The following is a 20675-nucleotide window of genomic DNA, read 5'->3' on the forward strand; positions in this document are numbered from 1 at the left end:
TAAGAATGTGGTAATTGCAGGGGACTTTAACACCCCACTTACAGAAATGGATAGATCATCTAGACACACAGTCAATAAAGAAACAAGGGCCCTGAATGAGACATTGGATCAGATGGACTTGACAGATATATTTAGAACTCTGCATCCCAAAGCAACAGAATATACTTTCTTCTCGAGTGCACATGGAACATTCTCCAAGATAGATCATATACTGGGTCACAAAACAGCCCTTCATAAGTTTACAAGAATTGAAATTATACCATGCATACTTTCAGACCACAATGCTATGAAGCTTGAAATCAACCACAGGAAAAAGTCTGGAAAACCTCCAAAAGCGTGGAGGTTAAAGAACACCCTACTAACGAATGAGTGGGTCAACCAGGCAATTAGAGAAGAAATCAAAAAATATATGGAAACAAACGAAAATGAAAATACAACAATCCAAACGCTTTGGGACGCAGCGAAGGCAGTCCTGAGAGGAAAATACATTGCAATCCAGGCCTATCTCAAGAAACAAGAAAAATCCCAAATACAAAATCTAACAGCACACCTAAAGGAAATAGAAGCAGAACAGCAAAGGCAGCCTAAACCCAGCAGAAGAAGAGAAATAATAAAGATCAGAGCAGAAATAAACAATATAGAATCTAAAAAAACTGTAGAGCAGATCAACGAAACCAAGAGTTGGTTTTTTGAAAAAATAAACAAAATTGACAAACCTCTAGCCAGGCTTCTCAAAAAGAAAAGGGAGATGACCCAAATAGATAAAATCATGAATGAAAATGGAATGATTACAACCAATCCCTCAGAGATACAAACAATTATCAGGGAATACTATGAAAAATTATATGCCAACAAATTGGACAACCTGGAAGAAATGGACACATTCCTGAACACCCACACTCTTCCAAAACTCAATCAGGAGGAAATAGAAAGCTTGAACAGACCCATAACCAGCGAAGAAATTGAATCGGTTATCAAAAATCTCCCAACAAATAAGAGTCCAGGACCAGATGGCTTCCCAGGGGAGTTCTACCAGACATTTAAAGCAGAGATAATACCTATCCTTCTCAAGCTATTCCAAGAAATAGAAAGGGAAGGAAAACTTCCAGACTCATTCTATGAAGCCAGTATTACTTTGATTCCTAAACCAGACAGAGACCCAGTAAAAAAAGAGAACTACAGGCCAATATCCCTGATGAATATGGATGCAAAAATTCTCAATAAGATACTAGCAAATCGAATTCAACAGCATATAAAAAGAATTATTCACCATGATCAAGTGGGATTCATTCCTGGGATGCAGGGCTGGTTCAACATTCGCAAATCAATCAACGTGATACATCACATTAACAAAAAAAAAGAGAAGAACCATATGATCCTGTCAATCGATGCAGAAAAGGCCTTTGACAAAATCCAGCACCCTTTCTTAATAAAAACCCTTGAGAAAGTCGGGATAGAAGGAACATACTTAAACATCATAAAAGCCATTTATGAAAAGCCCACAGCTAACATCATCCTCAACGGGGAAAAACTGAGAGCTTTTTCCCTGAGATCAGGAACACGACAGGGATGCCCACTCTCACCGCTGTTGTTTAACATAGTGCTGGAAGTTCTAGCATCAGCAATCAGACAACAAAAGGAAATCAAAGGCATCAAAATTGGCAAAGATGAAGTCAAGCTTTCGCTTTTTGCAGATGACATGATATTATACGTGGAAAATCCGATAGACTCCACCAAAAGTCTGCTAGAACTGATACATGAATTCAGCAAAGTTGCAGGATACAAAATCAATGTCCAGAAATCAGTTGCATTCTTATACACTAACAATGAAGCAACAGAAAGACAAATAAAGAAAATGATCCCATTCACAACTGCACCAAGAAGCATAAAATACCTAGGAATAAATCTAACCAAAGATGTAAAGGATCTGTATGCTGAAAACTATAGAAAGCTTATGAAGGTAATTGAAGAAGACTTAAAGAAATGGAAAGACATTCCCTGCTCATGGATTGGAAAAATAAATATTGTCAAAATGTCAATACTACCCAAAGCTATCTACACATTCAATGCAATCCCAATCAAAATTGCACCAGCATTCTTCTCGAAATTAGAACAAGCAATCCTAAAATTCATATGGAACCACAAAAGGCCCCGAATAGCCAAAGGAATTTTGAAGAAGAAGACCAAAGCAGGAGGCATCACAATCCCAGACTTTAGCCTCTACTACAAAGCTGTCATCATCAAGACAGCATGGTATTGGCACAAAAACAGACACACAGACCAATGGAATAGAATAGAAACCCCAGAACTAGACCCACAAACGTATGGCCAACTCATCTTTGACAAAGCAGGAAAGAACATCCAATGGAAAAAAGACAGCCTCTTTAACAAATGGTGCTGGGAGAACTGGACAGCAACATGCAGAAGGTTGAAACTAGACCACTATCTCACACCATTTACAAAAATAAACTCAAAATGGATAAAGGACCTAAATGTGAGACAGGAAACCATCAAAACCTTAGAGGAGAAAGCAGGAAAAGATCTCTCTGACCTCAGCCGTAGCAATCTCTTACTCGACACATCCCCAAAGGCAAGGGAATTAAAAGCAAAAGTGAATTACTGGGACCTTATGAAGATAAAAAGCTTCTGCACAGCAAAGGAAACAACCAACAAAACTAAAAGGCAACCAACGGAATGGGAAAAGATATTTGCAAATGACATATCGGACAAAGGGCTAGTATCCAAAATCTATAAAGAGCTCACCAAACTCCACACCCGAAAAACAAATAACCCAGTGAAGAAATGGGCAGAAAACATGAATAGACACTTCTCTAAAGAAGACATCCAGATGGCCAACAGGCACATGAAAAGATGTTCAGCGTCGCTCCTTATCAGGGAAATACAAATCAAAACCACACTCAGGTATCACCTCACGCCAGTCAGAGTGGCCAAAATGAACAAATCAGGAGACTATAGATGCTGGAGAGGATGTGGAGAAACGGGAACCCTCTTGCACTGTTGGTGGGAATGCAAATTGGTGCAGCCGCTCTGGAAAGCAGTGTGGAGGTTCCTCAGAAAATTAAAAATAGACATACCCTATGACCCAGCAATAGCACTGCTAGGAATTTATCCAAGGGATACAGGAGTACTGATGCATAGGGGCACTTGTACCCCAATGTTCATAGCAGCACTCTCAACAATAGCCAAAGTATGGAAAGAGCCTAAATGTCCATCAACTGATGAATGGATAAAGAAATTGTGGTATATATACACAATGGAGTACTATGTGGCAATGAGAAAAAATGAAATATGGCCCTTTGTAGCAACGTGGATGGATCTGGAGAGTGTAATGCTAAGTGAAATAAGCCATACAGAGAAAGACAGATACCATATGGTTTCACTCTTATGTGGATCCTGAGAAACTTAACAGGAACCCATGGGGGAGGGGAAGGAAAAAAAAAAAAAAAAGAGGTTAGAGTGGGAGAGAGCCAAAGCATAAGAGACTGTTAAAAACTGAGAACAAACTGAGGGTTGATGGGGGGGGGGGGGGGGGGGAGGGTGGGTGATGGGTATTGAGGAGGGCACCTTTTGGGATGAGCACTGGGTGTTGTATGGAAACCAATTTGTCAATAAATTTCATAAAAAAAATAAATAAATAAAAAAATAAATAAATTCGCCCTCAGCAAATTTCAACCACACAATATAGGTTATTAACTATAGTCACCATGTCATGCGTTAGATCCTTATACTTTGTTCATCTTATAACTGATCATTTGTACCCATTTATCAAGCTCTCCCTATTTCCCCCACCCCTCAGCCCCTGGCAACCATTGTTCTACTCTGTTTCTATGGGCTAGACGTTTTTTTCTGAAAGATTCTACATGTAAGGGAAACTATGAAGTACCTGACATTCTCTGTCTGACTTATTTGACTTAACATAATGCTGTCTGAGTTTATATCTTTTAAGAGTTTAGTAGCATTCTTTTGCATACAGCTGTCCAGTTTTCCCAACATCATTTATTAAAGACACTCTTATTTCTATTGGGTGTTCTTGGCTCCTTTGTCATAAGTTGACTCAGTTTATTTCTAGGCTCTCTCTTCTGTTCCATTGATCCATGTGTCTGTTTTTGTGCCAATACCCTTCTGTTTTGATTATTGTCTTTTGTAATATAGTTTGAAATCAAAAGGGTAATGCTTCCATTTTTGTTATTTCTCAAAACTGTTTTAGCTAGTTGGAGTATTTTGTGTCTCCATAAAATTTGAGTATTATTTATTTTTGTGAAAAATACCATTTTGATAGGGATTGCATTGAGCCAATAGATTGTTTGAGTAGTATGGACATGTAAACAGTATTAATTCTTCCAATCCAAGAACACAGAACATCTTTCCATTTAGTTGTATCTTCTTCAATTTTTTCCTCAGTGCCTTAAAGTTTTCACTGAGCAGATTTTTCAACTTACTTGAATTTATTCATAAATACTTTTTTTTGATGCTGTTATAAATGGGGTTATTGTCTTAATTTCTATTTCTGATAGTTTATTGTTGATATATAGAAATGCAAATAATTTTTATATATTTATTGTGCAACCATTTTTGTGTGGAGTCTTTTGGTTTTTTTTAAATTTTTTTAACTTTTTAAATTTACATACAAGTTAGTTAGCATATAGTGCGACAATGATTTCGGGAGCAGATTCCTTAATGCCCCTTACCCATGTAGCCCATTCCCCCCTTCCCACAACCTCTCCAGCAACCCTCTGTTTGTTCTCCATATTTATAAGTATCTTATGTTTTGTCCCCTTCCTGTTTTTATATTATTTTTGCTTCCCTTCTTTATGTTCATCTGTTCTGTGTGTTAAAGCCCTCATATGAGTGAAGTAATATGATATTTGTCTTTCTCTGACTGACTAATTTCGCCTAGCATAATACCCTCTATTCCATCCATGTAGTTGCAAATGACAAGATTTCATTCTTTCTGATTGCCGAGTAATACTCCATTGTATATACACACCACATCTTCTTTATCCATTCATCCATCGATGGACATTTGGGATCTATCCATACTATGGCTATCGTTGATAGTGCTGCTATAAACATGGGGGTTCATGTGCCCCTTTAAAACAGCATACCTGTCTCCCTTGGATAAGTGGCTAGTAGTGCAATTGCTGGGTCATAGGGTAGTTCTATTTTTAGTTTTTTGATGAACCTCCATACTGTTTTCCAGAGTGCCTGCACCAGTTTGCATTCCCAACAGCAATGCAAAAGAGATCCTCTTTCTCTGCATCCTTGCCAACGTCTGTTGTTGCCTGAGTTGTTAATGTTAGCCAGTCTAACAGGTGTGAGATGGTATCTCATTGTGGTTTTGATTTGTATTTCCCTGATGATGAGTGATGTTGAGCATTTTTTCATGTGTCTGTCGGTTGGCCATATGGATGTCTTCCTTGGAGAAGTGTCTATTCATGTCTTTTGCCCATTTCTTCACTGGATTATTTGTTTTTTGGGTGTTGAGTTTCATGAGTTCTTTATACATTTTGGATACTAACACTTTATCTGATATGTCGTTTGCAAATATCTTCCATTCTGTTGGTTGTCTTTTAGTTTTGCTGATTGTTTCCTTTGCTGTGCAGAAGCTTTTTATTTTGATGAGGTCCCAATAGTTCACTTTTGCTTTTGTTTCCCTTGCCTCTGGAGACATGTTGAGTAAGAAGTTGCCGCGGCCAAGATCAAAGAGGTTTTTGCCTGCTTTCTCCTCAAGGATTTTGATGGCTTCCTGTCTTACATTGAGGTCTTTTATCCATTTTGAGGTTATTTTTGTGTACGGTGTAAGAAAGTGGTCCAGGTTCATTCTTCCACATGTCGCTGTCCTGTTTTCCCAGCACCCCTTGCTGAAGTGACTGCCTTTATTCCATTGGATATTCTTTCCTGCTTTGTCAAAGATTAGTTGGCCATACGTTTGTGGGTCCATTTCTGGGTTCTCCATTCTGTTCCATTGATCTGAGTGTCTGTTATTGTGCCAGTACCATACTGTCTTGATGAATACAGCTTTGTAGTACAGTTTAAAGTCCAGGATTGTGATGCCTCCTGTTTTGGTTTTCTTTTTCAAGATTGCTTTGGCTATTTGGGGTCTTTTCTGGTTCTATACAAATTGTAGGATTGTTTGTTTTAGCTATGTGAAGAATGCTGGTGTTATTTTCATAGGGGCTGAATTGAATACGTAGAGTGCCTTGGGTAGTATTGACATTTTAACAATATTTGTTCTTCCTATCCAGGAGCATGGAATATTTTTCCTTTTTTTGTGTGTGTCTTCTTCAGTTTCTTTCATGAGCTTTCTATAGTTTTCAGCGTATAGATTTTTCACCTCTTTAGTTAGATTTATTCCTAGGTATTTTATGGTTTTTGGTGCAGTTGTGCATGAGATCGATTCCTTGATTTCTCTTTCTGTCGCTTCATTGTTGGTGTATAGGAATGCAACTGATTTCTGTGCATTGATTTTATATCCTGCAACATTGCTGAATTCATGAATCAGTACTGGCAGTTTTTCGGTGGAATCTTTGGGTTTTCCATATAGAATATCATGTCATTTGTGAAGAGTGAAAGTTTGACCTCCTCCTGGCCGATTTGGATGCCTCTTATTTCTTTGTGTTGTCTGATTGCCGAGGCTAAGACATCCAATACTATGTTGAATAACAGTGGCAAGACTGGACATCCCTGTCTTGTTCCTGACCTAGGGGGAAAGCTCTCAGTTTTTCCCCATTGAGGATGACATTAGTGTTGGGTCTTTCATATATGTCTGTTATGATCTTGAGGTATAATACTTCTATCCCTACTTTCTTGAGGGTTTTTATCAAGAAAGGATGTTGTATTTTGTCAAATTCTTTCTCTGCATCTATTGAGAGGATCATATGGTTCTTGTCCTTTCTTTAATTGGTGTGATGAATCACTTTGATTGTTTTGCGAATATTGAACCAGCCCTGCATCCCAGGTATAAATCCCACTTGGTCGTGGTGAATAATTTTTTTTTTTTAAGATAACCAGTCTACTGATTGTTTTATTTTTATTTTTTTGAAATTTATTGTCAAATTGGTTTCCATACAACACCCAGTGCTCATCCCAAAAGGTGCCCTCCTCAATACCCGTCACCCCCCTTCCCCCCTTCCCACCCCTCAACAGCCTTCAGTTTGTTCTCAGTTTTTAAGAGTCTCTTATGCTTTGGCTCTCTCCCACTCTAACCTCTTTTTTTTTTCCTTCCCCTCCCCCATGGGTTCCTGTTAAGTTTCTCAGGATCCACATAAGAGTAAACACATATGGTATCTGTCTTTCTCTGTATGGCTTATTTCACTTAGCATCACACTCTCCAGTTCCATCCATGTTGCTACAAAGGGCCATATTTCATTCTTTCTCATTGCCACGTAGTACTCCATTGTGTATATAAACCACAATTTCTTTATCCATTCATCAGTTGATGGACATTTAGGCTCTTTCCATAATTTGGCTATTGTTCAGAGTGCTGCTATAAACATTGGGGTACAAGTGCCTCTATGCATCAGTACTCCTGTATCCCTTGGGTAAATTCCTAGCAGTGCTACTGCTGGATCATGGGGTAGGTCTATTTTTAATTTTTTGAGGAACCTCCACACTGTTTTCCAGAGTGGCTGCACCAATTTGCATTCCCACCAACAGTGCAAGAGGGTTCCCATTTCTCCACATCCTCTCCAGCATCTATAGTCTCCTGATTTGTTCATTTTGGCCACTCTGACTGGCGTGAGGTGATATCTGAGTGTGGTTTTGATTTGTATTTCCCTGATGAGGAGCGATGTTGAGCATCTTTTCATGTGCCTGTTGGCCATCCAGATGTCTTCTTTAGAGAAGTGTCTGTTCATGTTTTCTGCCCATTTCTTCACTGGATTATTTGTTTTTCGGGTGTGGAGTTTGGTGAGCTCTTTGTAGATTTTGGATACTAGCCCTTTGTCTGATATGTCATTTGCATAATTTTTTAATGTATTGTTGTATCCAGTTGGCTAATATCTTGTGGAGGATTTTTGCATCCATGTTCATCAGGGAAATTGGTCTATAGTTCTCCTTTTTAGTGGGGTCTCTGTCTGGTTTTGGAATCAAGGTAAAATGGCTCCATAGAATGAGTTTGGAAGTTTTTCTTCCATTTCTATTTTTTGGAACATCTTCAAGAGAATAGGTGTTAATTCTTCCTTAAAAGTTTTGTAGAATTCTCCTGGAAAGCCATCTGGCCCTGGAATCTTGTTTTGAGAGATTGTTTGTTACTAATTCAATTTCCTTACTGGTTGTGGGTCTGTTAAATTTTCTATTTCTTCCTGTTTCAATTTTGGTAGTGTATATGTTTCTAGGAATTTGTCCATATCTTCCATATTGCCCATTTTATTGGTGTATAATTGCTCATAATATTCTTTTATTACTGTTTTTATTTCTGCTGTGTTGGTTGTGATCTCTCCTCTTTCATTATTGATTTTATTTATTTGGGTCCTTTCCTTTTTCTTTTTGATCAGACTGGCTAGTGGTTTATCAATTTTGTTAATTCTTTTAAAGAACCAGCTTCTGGTTTCATTGATCTGTTCGGTTTTTTGTTGTTGTTGTTGTTTGTTTGTTTGTTTGTTTTGATAGCATTGATTTCTGCTCTAATCTTTATCATTTCCTGACTTCTGCTGGTTTTGGGTTTATTTGCTGTTCTTTTTCCAGCTCTTTAAGGACTTTTTTTTTCCTTGCTGCTTTTATGATTCTCTCCTTGCCTGAGTATTTTGTGAATTTGACTATGACATGCCTTGTTGATGGTCGGTTTTTGTTGAATCTAACGGAGGTCCTCGGTGCTTCCTGGATATTGATGTCTATGTCTTTCCCCAGGTTAGGAAAGTTTTCTGCTATGATTTCCTCAAATAACCCTTCTACCCCTATTTCTCTCTCTTCCTCTTCTGCAACCCCTATGATTCTGATGTTGTTCCTTTTTAATGAGTCACTGATTTCTCTAATTCTTAAATCATGCCCTTTTGCCTTAGTCTCCCTCTTTTTTTTCTGCTTCATTATTCTCCATAAGTTTGTCCTCTATATTACTGAATCTCTGTTCTGCCTCATGCATCCTTACCACTGTGGCATCCATTCAAGATTGCAGCTCAGTTATAGCATTTTTTATTTCATCCTGACTAGCTTTTACTTCTTTTATCTCTGCAGCAAGGGATTCTAATCTATTTTTGACTCCAGCTAGTATTCTTATTATTGTGATTCTAAATTCTGGTTCAGACGTCTTACTTGTATCTGTGTTGGTTAAATCCCTGGCTGTCGTTTCTTCCTCCTCTTTCTTTTGTGGTGAATTCCTTCATTTCATCGTTTTGAAGCGAGAAAAGGAATTAATGAGGTAAAAATATTTTAACTAACATTAAAAAATTAAAATTAAAAAAATATTAAATATTAAAAATTAAAAATAAACACATACACAGACAAAATCGAATAAATGATGCCAGATCCTAGGTGTGTTTTGGTCTGGAAGTTGAAAGGGCCTTGATAGGTTAGAGAAAAAAGGGGAAGTAAAGAAAAAAAGAAACAAGGAAATCATTTGAAAATTTGAAAAAATGAATACACTGAAGTAAAATAAAATAAAATGATGGAAGTAAAATAGAATTTGAAGAAATTTACACAAAAGTAAAAATTATAGTAGAAAACATTAAATAAAAATATTTTTAATAAAAATTGAAAATAAATGTTTTTTTCTCTTTCTGTATTCAAGAAATAGAAATGAAAAAGAGAAAAAAGGAAAAAAAGAAAAAAGAAAGAAAATTGAATAGTCGGGCCGGCTAACAGACTGAAATACGACTTAAATAACTTCGTTTTGCCCTAGAAGTCAAAGTATGAAGGTTAATAGTCCATAAACTAAGCAGGCGGAGACTCCTGTTCCTGAAGAGTGAGGTTGGCCCAGTTGCGCAGCACTTGGTGTAATGGCTCCGTTCTCCACTAGATGGCGCTGCTTAGCTTACTAGGGTGGATTGTTGTGGCACTTGTAGGTGTGTATGTGCATGAGCAGGAGTGGTGAAAGTGGCGTCACCCAGCTTCCCAGTCTCTACTATGCGAACTCTGTCCTTCCCCATCTGCAGTCGCGCACCTGTTGTTTCAGCTTCTGTCCACTCCCCACTTTTACAAGGTCCGTGACAGAGACCCAAGCAGCACCTCCCTCCTGAGTTTTATCTCAGATGCGGCAGTGTTTCCCAACCTCTCACTTCTGAGGGACTGTGGCTTTGACCCGCTCAGACCCTCTGCAGGAGCGTCTTGCCAAGCAGCGGCCGGGTGCCGGCCACACCCAGGAACGTTCGAGGAACTGTGCTGCTGCAATGGCCAGAGATGGCGGCTGGGTGCCAGCCCGCCCCAGAACAAGTTCACGTGATTGTGTAGGAGCAGCGTTTCAGGGATTATGGTAAGTCACAGCACACATTTGGCACCTGGCTTCACCTGCAGCAACCTTGTTCCAGCACCAGCTAGTGTGGTTCTTCTCCGGGTCCACCGGAGACTTTTTCTGTGGGAGGGGTCACACAACCTCTACAAGGCGTCCTCCCAACAGGGGAGCGGCCTCTCCCCATGTGGCCCGAGGACTTTGAAGACTCCAGTCTCTGCTCCTGGGGATTCGCCCTTCCCACCAGAGCACCGCCAGGTATCGAGCCGCGGAGTTTCAGACTCTGCGCTCCCCCTGTTTCTAGAGTCTTAATGGAATTTAAACCCTCTCCTTTCTCCTTTCCCCATTTTTAGTTCAGTCCCTGCGGCTGTTTCCACTTTCCCACTTTCTCTCCACCTACTTTTTTGGGGGGGTGCTTTTCCCATATTCTCCCCCCACCCCACCCCCATCTCCGTTCTCTCTCCACAAGCAAAAATGGTTCCCTGCCCTTTGCAGCTTCTCTCTCTCCCCCAGTTCACCTCTCTTGTGCCACGTACCTACTGAATTCTGTGGTTCAGGTTGTGCAGATTGTTGTGTTAATCCTCCAGTCAGTTTTCTAGGCGTGTAGGATGGTTTAGTGTTGATCTGGCTGTATTTCATGGGCAGGAGACACAAAAAACTTCCATGCTGTTCTGCCATCTTGGCTCCTCCCCTCTAGGGTTTTCTTATATAACATCATGTTATTTGCAAAGAGAGGCAGTTTTGTTCCTTTCTGATTTGGATGCCTTTTATTTATCTTTCTTGCCTAATTGGTCTGGCTAGGACTTCCAGTACTATTTTGAATAAAATTGCTAAGAGTGGGCACTTGTTTTGTTCCTGATCTTACAGGGAAAAATTAGTGTTTCACCACTGAGTATGATAGGCGTGGGCTCGCCATACGTGGCCTTTGGTATGTTCAGGTACATTTCCTCTATAACTAGTTTGTTGAGAGTTTTTGTCATGAAAACTTGTAGAATTTTGTCAGATGCCTTTACTGCATCTACTAAGATGATCATATGATTCTTACCCTTCATTTTTTAAACGTAATGTATTACATTTATTGATTTGCATGTGTTGAACTATCCTAGAATAGAATCATCCCTAGAATAAATCGCACTGTTCATGGTTTAGGAAACTTTTACTATGCTGTTGACTTCAGTTTGCTAGTATTTTGTTGAGCATTTTTGGCCTGTAATTTTCTCTTTTTGGAGTGTTCTTGTCTGAGTTAGGTATTAGAATAATGCTGGCCTTGTAAAATGAGTTTGAGAGTGTTCCCTCACCTTCTGTTTCTCAGACGAGTTTGAGAAAGATTAGTATTAGTTCTTTTTACAATGTTTGGTAGAATTCACGTCTCCTTTCCTCTTATCACCATTTTAATGATTGTATCTCAGCATAGTTGGTTTTCTTTATCATCTGTGTTTTATTTTTATTATTTAAAAGCTATTCTTCAGAAGAATTCATAGGTTTTACCAGACTGCTGAAGAGGGCCATGCATACTTACAAATAATTCAAAAGTAAACACATATATACATACCTACATACCTCTGCCTTAGAATAAGACAGAAACCAAAACCGTATAGTTAGAAGTCTAAAAGGAAAAGACGATTTGGTTCCTTTTGCTCCCTACATGTGCCATACAGAACCTCGCCTGCGATTCTCAGTGGACTGTGTGGGAGTCACCTGGATCAGCCTATTAAAATGCTGATTCTGACTCAGGAGGCCTGAGATGGGGCCCAGGAACTTGCATTTCTAAGCTCCTAGTGAAGCTGATCTGCTGATCTGTAGATCACTCTGAGTAGTGAGGCTAAGTTTTAGCAACCTTTATTTTTTTCTCTTTTAAAGTGTTTAACCATTCTTCTCTTTCACTCACCTGGTTCTAACGTACAGATGGTATTTGTAAAAGCTGATACAGGTTTATGTCATCAAATCTTAGAAATGGTGTTTTCTGACTGGCTAGCCAGATTACAAGCATTTTTCATAACCAGAAGAGCACATATCTGTAAGAAGCTTTGAGCAAATAACTGTACCTCTGGCCCCAATAATTAGCGTGAGGATTGTTAGCACCCTCTTCCTATGGGAAGGGGCTGTAGTCTGGTGGGTTTCCCTGGTGAGGAATTTCAACAAGAATATAAGGCTGGAGTTGTGTAGCAAAAAGGGTTTTTTAATCCAACTGGATAACCACATCCCTCCCCCACCCTTAGGAAGGTCACAGGATCACAATAGAGGCTTTAAAAATGTTCTGTGTATTGTTCTCCGTTTAGCTAAGCATTGACTTGATCAGGCACATAGGCTTTATGTTTCCACATTTCCTATCATTGGAAACATTTGTGGAGAGGAAAGATCATTATCAAGGCAATCGACCATTGTCACAGGTTAGTGGTCCCCTGTGGCTTTTTCTAAACCTGTCCCTAAGGCTTTGGTTTCCCAAAGCAAATTGGGAAACATCTGGTCTATCCAACCCAATCACCCCATGTAGCATTCACAATTACACTCACTTTTGGCCTCAGCTAATCACTAATTTGTTCATGCAGCAGTCCTGGAAAAAGAGGCCCTGGGGCTTCTCTTCCAATCCAGTCTCTGGACATCTCATTTCTCTGGTTGTTCATTAATGCTTTCTGAACTCACTCAACAGTCTAGTCTCATAGGTGGAAGCAATTTACCTCAAGCAAAAAATATCAGGTGGATTCAGAGTTGAAAACAAGATGGAATTAAACCCCAGAAAGTTAGGGATGGCCTGGGCAAGGGTGGCCATTTTCAAGAATTAACATGAATCATCATCAACTCCTTTTATTCAACCATATCTTCAGTAACTCAAATCTTTTTTACCACCCCCTCAGCCCAAACATCATGTCCTGCCACTGTCCATGTGAGCCTAAAGTCCTCTCTGCTACATTCTCTGATTGTTCTAGAACCCTGCTTAAATCTTTCATAGTCCTCCATGGCCTCCATGAGTAGTTAAAGGCCCCCCCCCTTAATGGGCATCTAAGACCCTTGGTAATCCAACCTTTCTTACCATTTCTTCTGTTCTACAACTTCAGTCAACCCAGACTGCTCACAGTTCCCCAGATGCCACATGTTCCTATGATCATTTATATCTTTGTCTAGACTGTTCCCTTTGCCTGGAATGTCACCCATGTCCTTAACTGCCTAAAAAATATCTGTATCTCTATGTTAAGGGTTATAATAGCCCTGTATCTCTTATCACAATGCCACACAGGTTGTGCCACTTATAGGACCACTTCAGTAAACTGAGCCACTAGGGCACCTGGCTTGGGTTTTATTCCTCTTATCCCCATATTCTAGCACAGTGCCTTGCACACAAGAGCCACTGCATCAATGCCTGTTAAATGGTTGATTAATTACTTAGCTAATTTATTTTCTCTCCTTATTTCTTTTAACTAACTGAAAAAAAAATATAACTCAAAATAGAATGCAAAACGTTGGCATGGCTACAGCTTTATAAAATAAAAGTCTGAGTCATTGCTAACATAATGAAAAGGTGTAGAAATGTTTGTCTGTAAAAGGACACCTGAGCAGTGATTTTTCACTCTCTGCCTGACGTTACTAGATAGAAAAATTTCACTTGATCCTCAAACATTATTTACTTTCCCTAAAGGTGGCTGGACTCTATGTGTAAATACACATGTAGAATTTTGGAGAAGTGAATCTTCTCAGATTATTATTACTTAAATGGTTTTGCTAAATATTTTTCTCTATAGTCACAGATAAGAAAGGGTCCCATAGATGAGGGATGGACTTACTTGAGACAAAGAAACCTAACTACCAATGCTGGTCAGAAATGTCCCTTCCTGTGGAGACAACTCATGGAATTTCCATATTTAAGGCCCCTCATCATTCTGAAAGGTCATTGTCTATTTTGTCTTTAATTTCTTCCTTCTCAGCATATTGACTCTGTTAAACCAGAGTTCACAGAAAGAAGAAAAGAAAGTTGAGTAAGGAGCGCCCTTTCCTATTGTATCTTTAGCTCAGGAGAAAAACTCAGACATTTTGTAAAACAGTGTTTTGATTTGAAACTTCATCTTCTTGGCTACTCTGCAGACATCCGGATTTTACATGGTTAGTTGACCCATGCCAAACCCATCACTTCACATATTCTCTTCCAGGCTCTTCTGGTGTTGCTATTTATTTCCTTCTCTGTTGCTGTTTATTTATTTCCACAAACCAGTTCTGTAGAGTGTGTCACTTAATTGTCACAACGAAATTACTGTGTGGCAGTAACAAAATACCACCTAGACAACAAAGGAAATATGTTATCAAATCAACTATTTTAAGGAGTTTTCTCTGGGAGGGGCTGATTTTGCAAATACCTAAAAGGCTTTGAACGCCTATGGACTCTGTGCTAGCTTTGTTACTTGATATATTTTTAAAGAATGGTACCTGTATGCATATCCCACCACGCTTTCTCCTGAGGGATGAACTATTGTCTGTTTGGAGGACAGAAGTGACTATTAAGTTGTTACTTACTCATCTCCCCAGGAAAATAACGTTTGCCTTTATTGCCGTTGACCCTCCATGAGAGAGTCTGACAGCAAATTTTTAGCAATCCGTTTTATGAAGAGCGTAACTAGAGAGAACAGAATGGAAACAGAGTGGGTGGCATCATGACCATGAAGGCACTAGAAAGCAGGGCTTAGAAAGGAAGATCAAGGTAATTGGAGTTTCTTTTTCTGATCAACAGGCAAAAGAGAAATGGAACACCATTCAAAGTGGTGCAACAGACTTCTTGGGAAATTGGAAACCTAGGGGAAGAAAATTGTTAATGTATCTAGAATTACTGACACTGAAGGAAAGCAGACTTGACGATTTTTAATTTGCTTACCTGGTGATGCTAGGTTAGAGAGGAATGTAGATCACCCAGCCTCTGTTTTCACAGAGGATCCGATGAGAAGAATTTCATCTTGTGCTTCAGTGTAAGAGATTCAGGTCAACTCTTAAGATCTTTCAGGCATTTAGGTTTGCAAGCATCGGATTAAGGTGGTGAACCATGGCTTTAGAGTTTGCTATCATTTGCAGAGAACAATACAGGAAAAAAGGTAAAAATACGCTGAAGTTTTGGGAAGAAGTAATGCTCTCTTTAGTCTGAGTTGATAAAATGTATCCTACTCAGTGATAAGAAGTGGGAAGAAAAGATATGAGTGTTCTTCTTGGTTGAGAATTCTAGTTGGCTGGTCAAGTGGGTGGTAAGAAGGGAGGGTCCCAAAAGACACCCAAGCTTTGGTCATGGTTGAGTTTCACATGATTCTAGAAATACCTAGAAGTTTGTCTGGAAGGACTTCTGAAATTCCATTTGCCTCTGAGAAATTATTTGAGAGAGAAACGCATGTAAATTTGACCCATCAGCCAAAACTGAGTCATTAGAAATGAAGAGAATATTCCATATAAAGCATGACAATTACCTCTACTAAGTATTCCTAGGCCTAAACCTAAAAAGACTTAAGTCTAGAAAAGTGAGATAATATGGATAGGGTGGCAGACAGAGAGAGGACAAATATAAAGGTCTAAGATGTACTTTGATTAAAGTTCCTTTAAGATGTTGGGCCACTGGTAAACTACCTTCAGATCCACATGCCTAAAATGATACAAAATAGGGAGAAACATGTGATCCCTGTTTCTGCACTAAACAGGCCATGGCTTTAGCACCCTCAGGAATGCAGGACATAGCACCCTAGCATGTTGAGTGTTTTCACAACACCAGAGGTACTTGGTGGAGGTAGGAAGGTGGAGGGGGTCAGTACCAAGAGGGGGGTGATCATAGCATGTGGGTGATGTCAGTCGTTCCAGGCTGCTTATCAGGCAGCTGAAGTCCTCACAGCTGACACCGAGGAAGGTCGGAGTTTTGGGGGAAGCACATGTGAGACACCTGGGAAGGTGTCCAAAGTAATTTGAAAATTGTTGCCAATTTGTCAGTAGGTAGGATGGGAGTGAAGCAAAAAGAGTTTCCATTACTCCATTTGTGCCCTGATAGATATATAGATATAGATATAGATATAGATATAGATATAGATATAGGCATATATCACAAGTTCTAATGATGACAATTCCATGAAATCTTAAGACATGATTCTGATGCGTCACAACCAAGTCAGGAAAACAGTAGAGCCAATATTCATGGAGGAGGAAAATGATCAGGCTGGATCATTTTTTGTTATAAATATTATCCATTATCTATATCTATATATGTCAATCATTATATTTTAATGTACTGCATTTTAGATGAATTCTCTCCTCTAACCCTCGTAATAACCTTACAAATAATTATTGTATCTGTTATGATCCGTTCAGGTATAATTATAGAAGCCCTAGCTAAAAGTGGCATGACATTAAGAATGGTTATTGTGTCATAATAGATGACTGAGAACCAGAAGCCGACTGGAAGAAGGGAGGGGCCAGAGCCGGTGCACTGATTTAAAAATACCATTAAGGACCCAGCGTCCTTCCATGTCTTCATTATGCCATCCTTTGTATATTTGCTTCTTTCTCAGCCTTGTCTGTCATAGTTGCAAGATGGCTGTGGTCCTGGCATCACCATATAGCTACAGTTACTGGCAAAGAACAGGAGGGTTTCCTTCCGCGTATCTCAGAGCTCTGTAAGCAGGCTTTCCCTCAGAGCCCACAGGATTTCAGTGGGTTGAATGACGTGCTCGGGTGCTAGGTGCAAAGAAAGTTGGGAAAGTGAATAATGACATTTTCAAGCTGTACTGCGGGAGCGAGTCTGCCGCCAAAAAGGGGATTTGAAGGGATGGAGAAGATAAAAAATGTGCCCCAGATAAAAGACCTCCTAAGTGGCTACGCAGGGTCTAAAGTCCAAGCTCTGTACAACCATGCTGTATAATGCACTCCCTACAGAAAGTCAGTATGGGATCCAACCGTCTCATGGAATATCTTGGGGATATAAGGTAACCAAGTATGGCCTAAGACTCAGTTATGCTCTCCTGGTATTTCTTTTTCAAAAAATTTTAAATGTTTATTTATTTTTGAGAGAGAGAGAGAGAGAATGAGAGAATGAGCAGGGAGTGGCAGAGAGAGAGGGAGACAGAATCTGAAGCAGGCTCCAGGCTCCGAGCTGTCAGCACAGAGCCCAATGCGGGGTCCGGAGCCACGAACCATGAGGTCATGACCTGAGCCAAAGTTGGACGCTTAACCAACCCAGGCACCCAGGTGCCCCCTCCTGGTATTTCTACTATTACACTCTACCCTTGTAGGTCAGCACCAGGCAAGCTTATCAACAAGGCAGAGAGTGAGTTTGCTGCGTGCCCTAACTTCTCTTCCCAGCTTTCCACTTGACATTGGAATATTCCTTTGAGTAAATGGAAAAGTCCATCACTGCCATTCTAAAAACACATTTTAAAAGTCCCTCTTCAACATCAAGGAAGCGTCTTTGATTTTAATACTTCTTCAAGTCTTTCAAAGGTTACAAAAAGGACATTTTGCTAAAGAACTAAAGAGCATCAAAAGCTACCAGAAGAATTTCCTTTGTGAGTGCCATTGTGGATTCCTTAAATCCTCATCACTGCACTTGGAGTGTCCTCTTAGTTTTCAAATGCTCTTTTTGAGCGCTGACAATTTGCCAAGACATATCCAAGAGCCGAAAGAAAAAGAGATGGAAAATCTGGCATCAGTGATAGGGTGTGTATCGCTGAGAACTGAGGCACATTCCAAAATCCAGCCCGCATTTAACTGGTAGCACTGCACTCACACCTCACCTTCTCCAACAGTATTATCATCACAAGGCTGAGTCCACTGACACAGTCCAATAACCAGGCAAATAAGGCTTCCAGTTTGGTCGGTGCTGCCATAAACACTCTGGCCATGGAGTAAAATATTGACAGTCAGTCAAAAGAATCAAACTTCTGGATTTGTTAACTGTCACCTGTATTTGGCATTTTAGCTTTAGTCCAGAAAGGTACTCTGACTTGGTAAAGTGAGCATGTGAGAGCTTTCAAGCCCCAAAGAAACCAGTTTCAGTCACTGATAACTCTATGCTGTTGGACCTATCACCCATTATCTCTGAGGATCAGTGTTCTCAGTTGACAAATGAAAATGTTCATGCATTCACAAGAGTTTTGTAAAAATTGAGTGAGATAAATAAATAAGCAAATATCGGTTTTTATGGCAATAATACAGTAAAAGTTACTTTTCTTTCCCCAGAACACTTTTCCTGTTTTTAAGATTTAACCATCATCCATTCATTTATTGCTTTCCACTCATTCATTCACTGGATATTTATTAAACATCTGTTCTTGCCAAGTTCAAGGCTGATTTCTGGGTATACAAATAATACACAGTCAGTGCATCGAAGGTCATTTGGTATAGCCTGCAAACTGGAGAAGTAAACCAAGGGTTGCAAATTAGCAACCAGATTAGCAGACTTTTCTTTTTACTTTTTTTTTTAAGTACAATATTGTTGGGGTTATATATATATATATATATATATATATATATATATATATATTCAAATATAATATATATAATATATATATTATATATATTATATTTGAATGCCTTATGTAGGACACTTGATCTCCAACTAGCCAAAAGCCCACTATTTCCTATGTTTTACACCCTGGTTCATCTCCCATTTCTTTTATTTTTTTAGACTCTAAAGAGGTTTTTGTGTGTGGCCTGGATGTAAACAATTATTATGACAGAGTGGAAAAAGAATTAAGGGACACAGGTTCAACTTCTTAAAGGAATATTGAGACAGTGTTGCTAACTTTAGAGTAAATGAAATAGTGGGAATGCTCCCAAGTGTATCTTACTGATGGGATTTATTTTGACTTCCTGACATCTAGATACAAATTCTACAAGAGAAAAAAGCAATCACATTCCACCATCTCTGTGAGAAACATCTGTCTGCCTCTAGTACGCAGACACAGGAAAACTTGGCTTGAAATCAAATTTTCAAGATGAATAATTCAAATGTAGTATATTTTGAATGATTTTAACTAGAAAATTCATTAACTGGAAAAGAATTTTAAAGCTATTCTAATATGGGCAGTTCAACCATCCAGCAGCTTTTGTTTACATTTGAATTTTCTTTCATCTGTCGTATATCTTATTTGAACTGCATAGTGATTTTTAAGTAGTTAAAAAAAAAAAAAAAGGACAGAATTTGCCTGGGTGTGGGAAAAGTTTAAATAGGATTCCGAATTCAAAACAGAAATTCATACTGGTCCTGGGTGTCTGTTCTGGCTTAAATATCAATGGGGCCAATTCTGGGGCTGGCAGCCGACTAGCACATCCAGAACAGTGACAGCAATTGCCCTGTTCTCAGCTAGAATAATACTTGGGAAACAGGGGTCCCCTGCATTTCCTTACTTACCAGACCATTTCCCTGCCAGCTTTGCCAACTTCCTTATGTCCACTTTTGCTTATCCTCACATGTGAGTATAGTTGCTACTTGGAAAGAAAGGGCCGATCGCCAATTATAGTATGTGAAAATTGTTATTATTATGGGGTATTATCACAGAACTTTGCTGTATGTATTTCATTTTTCTTTAAAAGTTAGGTAGGTCTTTGTATACTTAAGTTTCTGAGAAATGGCTAAGTTTCTAAGGTCAGGGATTCTACCTTACATCTCTTATCCTTTTCTTCTCCAATACATTAAATATAGTAGATATTCTATAATATTGGTTTATAAATAAGTTGATGAATGGTAACATTGGAGAAAGCAATGACCAATCTTACATTTTTAATTATAGCTGCATCTATGGTCATCTTAATGACCTAAGGGAAGCCACTAAAAGCCCAGATCTCTCACTTAAAAAGTCAGAATCAAAAAAGAAAAAACAGGGATCATAATGTCTACCCCATTCGTCACAAAGAGCTGTTGTGAAGATAGAATCAAACGATTGGTGTAAAAGCACAATCACGCTAATAGTGCTACAGAAATGTCATGTGAGCTAGTAATTTTAATAATTATTGACAAAACATGAATTGTTGGCAAACTGGCAGAAAATGAGCAGAGAGCACCCTCTTTTACTGGGGCCACACCACAGGCATGACATTTATGCAATGACTTCCCCAGTGATTTGTCCTCTCTAGGGATAGATAATATAGGCGGTCCCTCCAGCTGGGTCAGCCCTTCAATAAATGTTTTATTATGTTTTAAAAGTTGAAAGCTCAGCTTATTCCTGGAAGAATTATCTATAATAATACACAAATAGATCAGATACACAGATAGATCAGGAGGGAAGAAAGCCTTATAGGAGAGACAGACAAAGGCGATATGCCT

The sequence above is a fragment of the Lynx canadensis genome, chromosome C2, assembly GCF_007474595.2.
Source record: "Lynx canadensis isolate LIC74 chromosome C2, mLynCan4.pri.v2, whole genome shotgun sequence".
NCBI classification, from domain to species: Eukaryota; Metazoa; Chordata; class Mammalia; order Carnivora; family Felidae; genus Lynx; species Lynx canadensis.